The sequence below is a fragment of the Esox lucius genome, chromosome 11 (assembly GCF_011004845.1).
Source record: "Esox lucius isolate fEsoLuc1 chromosome 11, fEsoLuc1.pri, whole genome shotgun sequence".
In the NCBI taxonomy this organism is placed as follows: Eukaryota; Metazoa; Chordata; class Actinopteri; order Esociformes; family Esocidae; genus Esox; species Esox lucius.
Genome location: NC_047579.1, coordinates 6,007,551 through 6,013,550, shown reverse-complemented (window position 1 = coordinate 6,013,550; position 6,000 = coordinate 6,007,551). Strand labels below are relative to the sequence as shown.

At 41.6% G+C, this 6,000-nt stretch overlaps 1 protein-coding gene across 1 annotated transcript in view; it reads left to right on the top strand.

The window, feature by feature from the left end:
• The first annotated feature begins 824 nt into the window (after positions 1-824).
• The window catches only part of LOC105008727 (NACHT, LRR and PYD domains-containing protein 3-like), a 42,577-nt gene continuing 37,401 nt past the window's right edge, over positions 825-6,000 (top strand). The window contains exon 1 of the mRNA XM_034295653.1: positions 825-1,330. The gene's annotated coding sequence lies outside the window, so the exon portion shown is untranslated. The remainder of the gene's footprint in view (positions 1,331-6,000) is intronic.

Sequence of the window (6,000 nt, the reverse complement as noted above, 5' to 3'; positions counted from 1 at the left end):
GTAGTAACATTTTTGAAATTACGAGAAAAATTATTGGACAACAATTTCTACCCAGTATTTAGTATATATGGTAGTGATACTATTCCCTGTGCACTCACACCCAATACTAAACAACCGCACACCTCTAAAGGTGCTTTGGCTCCCACACCACTGTATGCATCATGCCAACACCGCCCCCATTAGCCAAATGGCAAATGATAACTTACTGCATCCCTTACCACAGCGACATGTCAGTGTCCCCATCTAGGACTTTTCCACTCAGATCTCCCCAATGATGCCAGCCATTTGCTAGTCAATGGTAGAAATATCTGCCACAAATTGCCCACCTCCTGTAGTTTGGACACTGGTTAGGAGTGCTGCAAATCACTGTCGATGTTTCCCCATCCACCTCCTCCTCTATGGTCCCGACCAGTTGAGACACAGGAGCACCTCGTCGTCCTCCTCCGACGTCTTCGTGTTCTCCTGCTTCCATGGCTGCAGGGGCTCTTCAATGATGCCCCACAAGTGTAGCGGCAGGGGCTCTGCTTCTCGCACCTCCACTGAGTCTTCTGGGAGGGTTGCTGCACTGAGTGTCTCTGCCGGGGTTGCCATCTCTGCTTCTCACCCCTCCACTGAGTCTCCAGACCTGAGAGCATCTGTGGGGCATCCTCAAACGGAAAGTGGAGGAGCCCAAGGTCTCTACCATCCAAAAGCTCTGTGATGTCGTCATTCCAGTGGCAACCTGTGAAGCTCTGGTGAACTCCATGCCCAAGAGGGTTAAGGCAGTGCTGGAAAATGTACACTGTTATACAAGCTGTACCCTCACTTCTTTACATTGTAGCAAAGTGTCATTTCTTCAGCGTTGCCACATGGAAAGATATAATCAAATATTTGCCACCTGAGCCCGCAGCGCCCTCTACTGTCCTGTCTGTTGTGCCGGCCCATATAAATGTATAACTATAACTGTATTACTGTAGAACTGTAGAACTGTAGAACTTCAGCCCTTTGCTTTGTATCAGTTGGTTTTTTGCATTCCATGTTTGTTTGATTAAATCCAACTATTCGAATGCAAGTCAGCCACACCTCCATCATGTTACAGGACATTGGTTTCAAGTGTTTTGCATAATCTGGTATGTGGCTTCTTAAGCATCCTGTAACGCCAAGATCTTGTTGTAGTTGTTTTACTGTCTCAGACTGCCTCAACTCTTTCCCTTTCTGTTGGTCTTCCATTGTTGGTATCACTTTGTAACCTGTTTTGAATCCTAAGAACCTCAGTCTTTTATATGTTATTTTTTAAACCGCCATCTGCACATCTTTGGACCACTTTTTGCTCAGGTGTTTTTCTTCAACGGTAATGTACACGTCCTTTGTATATATATTTCAAAATCTAATCCTTCTAGTACATATTTCATTATAGTTTGGAATCTGGTTTATAGTAATAATTTATACCATTCCCAAGGCAAACAAGTTTTAGGTCAACTTTATACTGCTAGGGTATCAAGTAGAAATGATTTAAGATATCTAGAGAGGATTTGAACTTCTTTATTGGGATGTTTTTAACTGCTGCACTTGGGTTATTGTATGTACTCTCATAAATCATAGGAAATCTGTTTAGGGCTTCATATTTAGTTAGTAGTCTATGGACTATTCAACATGTCATTATATCCTATCCTGTTTTAACCACTTGTATTGATAAATTAGTCTCAGGGTTGGTATTTACGTCTGATATGCCTTGTGCAGTCAGCTCTGTCCCTGTGACATTTAGTTCTTCTACAGCTGCCTTTGCAACAGGATATTGTGGTTGTTTTCTGTGTCTGCCTCTGAGGATGATTTCTTTTCAATTTTTTGACTGACTTTTTCTGGTCTGGTGCCAAATTCAACATTTTGAATTGTTTAGTATTTAACATGCTCCTTCACAATGTAAGGCTGGTTTCCTGTGGTTAAATTGATCTGTGCTTTGATATCCTCCTCAGTTGGATGGGGAATTCCACGGGTAGGTTGTTACTAATATGTTATGCATTCCTCACATTCTAAACTGGTTATTAGTCCCCTACAGATTCACAATATTTTACGGTTGTTTGGGCATAAAATATTACCTGGTAGCCCTTTACTGGCTACATTATAATAAACTATTGATTATCGCAGGTTGAGGTCCTCTGGTAACAAATTGTAGGGTTTGATACTGCTCTATCATTCTTTTTTATGTTTCAAGTCACACTGGCAACTTTTAGGACTGTTTTGATGTGAATGTTTTTTTGTACATCACAATTCTTTCTCTTGGGATTGCCGTAGTTAATTTATCAGATGGTCCAAACTATTTTTGTGATATCCTTTACCTCTGGGATCACCTGATTAACCTCCTGTTAGTTATCAGTTCTCAGTTATTACCAGGTGACAGCGCCAAGCCCTTATTTCACAATTGCCCTGGGACCTTTTTCTTTACAATTTACAATGTTGAAAGGATTACACTGAGCTAAGTTTACCAGGCACTAGAATCTAGTGTATCTTGACCCACTGTAAGGTCAGTTAACTAACACCGTGGCAAACTGGGCCTGCTCAGTATTTTTATACGTGCCACAGCTCAGGATAGAATATTCATTTAATGATTTCTGTTTAAACACCGGTGGTCAGAGAAGCCGTCCTTTATTTTGAATTCTTCCCCCTCAAAGATTTCAGTTTGTTTTACAATTGAATTGTTCACGTTATATGTCACATTAAAGGTGGAAAAAGTTCTGAAATGATTTATTTTTGTCTCATTCTTTTACATCACAAGAACCTGCTATTTTCACAGGGGTGTGTATACTGTTTATATCCACTGTATGTTGTCCCGGAAGACTCTGGAGATGGTTGCAAGGTTCTGATGGACCCTAAGGGCTGCGACCTCTGCTGTGAAAGAGGCAAAACAGCGGGTGTGGGAGGAGTTCGGCCCGTCCGCCACTTCAGGAGGGGAAAACGGGGAACCATCCAAGCTGTGTACAGTAAGGATGGGACACTGTTGACCTCAACTGAGGAGGCTATTGGGTGATGGAAGGAACACTCTGAGGAACTCCTTAATCCCACTAACACGCCCTCTATTGTGGAGGCAGAGCTGGAGGCTGATAGGGGAGCATCGTCAATTCCCCTGGCAGAAGTCACTGAGGTAGTCAAACAACTCCACAGTGGCAAAGCTCCGGGGATTGATGAGATGGGATGGCTTTGGGTGTGGAGGGGATGTCTTGGATGACTTTGGGTGTGGAGGGGATGTCTTGGATGACTTTGGGTGTGGAGGGGATGTCTTGGATGACTTTGGGATGGCTTTGGGTGTGGAGGGGATGTCTTGGATGACACGCCTCTTCAACACTGCGTGGGAGTCGGGGAAAGTGCCTTAGGAGTGGCGGACTGGGGTGGTGGTTCCCCTGTTCAAAAAGGGGGACCAGAGGGTGTGTGCCAATTACAGGGGTATCACACTTCTCAGCCTCCCTGGGAAAGTCCACTCAAAGGTACTGGAATGGAGGGTTCGCCAGAAGTCGAACCTCTGATTGAAGAGGAACAATACTGATTCTGTCCTGGTCGTGGAACAACCGACCAGCTCTTTACTCTTACAAGGATCCTGGAGGGGGCCTGGGAATATGCTCATGTGTTTTTTGGATCTGTAGAAGGCGTATGACCGGGTCCCCCGGGAGATTCTGTGAAAGGTGCTGCGGGAGTATGGGGTGAGGAGGTCCCTTCTTAGCAACCGTATACCTCAAGAATTACGTTCCTTGGGAACTATTGTAAAAACCGCGATTACGTCCTATGCCAACATATCTACAGTGCCACTACGTCGGTCAAGAACGTTATATATCAGTCCACATTTTGAATGGCCACACTACCTTGTTCTAGAACGTCATATATCAGTCCACATTTTGAATGGCCACACTACCTTGTTCTAGAACGTTATATATCAGTCCACATTTTGAATGGCCACATTATGTTGTTCTAGAACGTTATATATCAGTCCACATTTTGAATGGCCACATTATGTTGTTCTAGAACGTTATATATCAGTCCACATTTTGAATGGTCACATTATGTTGTTCTAGAACGTTGTATATCAGTCCACATTTTGAATGGCCACATTATGTTGTTCTAGAACGTTATATATCAGTCCACATTTTGAATGGCCACACACCATGCTTTCCATAGGGGTTTTCGTATGGTATTATTATTTTAACCACAACTGATTTCACTTGAGTGGGAATGTACAGGTCCACATAAATTGGCATTTTTGGATAGGTGAAATCCGACAAAAATATTAGTGGGGCTGTTCAGGTCTAGATGGCCCTTTTTGGATAGCTGAAATCTTATGAAAACTGATGATAAGGAAAATTATGAACTGAACGTTATCAGCCGTACCCAACAATTTTTATTTGAAAACAATAAAAATAAAATGTCTAAATGTTAGACAGCGCAAGCAACAATTTACCAAAACTGGGAATATGTATTTTTTGTGGATCTTAACTTTATAAAGAAATTATAGAGAATTATTTGACTGTGCGCCAATGACAGAATTCTAATTGGTTGGGGTAGGCGTGGCCTTCTGCGTTCAAATTTTGATCAACATTGAATACTTTATTATTTTTACTAACATTCCAAAATAATGCAATAAATAATGTACTGTGCACATTTTATCCGCTTATCTCTTTCTGGCAACTCCATACTCAAGCTCCGTACCAGCTCGACTGACCGAATGTGAATGGAATGCACACGTTTCCACGTTACACTAACTACTCTTCTTCGCTCTTCCATTACAAACGTCCATAGAACAGCGTCCCCTTCTGTGTCTACAACCGCGGGCGCATTTGTTCTAGCACCTGATCCAGTATTTAAAGAAAAATGTGCTGATAATGATCACACAGACATTGCACGAAATTGGTGGCTAGCTACCGAATATTGCAGCTCCAAATGCATAATTAAGTTTAACCCCTTCAAAGTGTCTTCATTAAAAATTAAAACTGTAATAATAAAAAAATATTCTCAAACGAAATTCAAGAGTTTTACCTTTTAAAATAATTTTTTGTTCAGATGCACATTATTGAAAAGAAAAATAACAAAAGGCTTGCACACAAAAGGCATGTTTACCGTCTACTAGACATTTTCGATCTGACTTGAATTAAAACTGCCTACAGTATCCATCCTTAGGTGACCTTTTACCATGGAGTCAAACCGAAACCTTCAGATGACTGAATGAGTAGTCTTGTGGTCTGAATAGAGAAATCAACACTTCCGGCCTTCTGCATCAAAACAGGGGAGTTTGGTATTAACGCCTTGCTACAGACCACAGTACCGCTGAAGCTGCAACATGCTACACAAATTGCAGATTGGCTCCTACAGCTCCCCATACTCCATTACTGACACACCAATACATTATCAGAACACAGAATAAAGGCTGTGTCTGTGTAGATGACACTGGAGTCATATAAGGATCAGACAGATGCATTCTCCTTTTCCAACATGTGTCCATGTTGCTGGTTTTAATAGACTGAAGACATTATGGTCCATGGGATGGTATGGTACAGCAAGAAAACAAATAGACAATAGACATGTGGAGAATCGTAGTTGTCCTGTTTCACCTCATTGCATCTTGTTAGTGATACTATTTCTTGTTTTGACTAATATCCCATCAATGCTAATATGATAATACGGGTTGCTCAAGGTTGGTTACATTACAATATTCAGTCATGCTCCTAGACTAGACTACTATAAGCCAGAGATATTTAAGAAAGTGCAGAGTTGTTTAATTAACATGATGCAGATGTGTAGCTTAATTGCAGGTGATGTCCCACAGGGTTCTCACTCAAGGAGTCATACAGTACCCATATCCTGGTAGAGTGGTAGAAATACTGATCACAGGTACTGGAAATATACAAACACTGTGAAGGCTGGGATCGGTTGCAACATACTGCACACATTAGTAATTTACATATTACACATTAAGCAGAAGTTCTGATCAAGAGTAGCTTTTGTTTTATACATTGTTTTTATACAGCTCTTCTGTGGGTA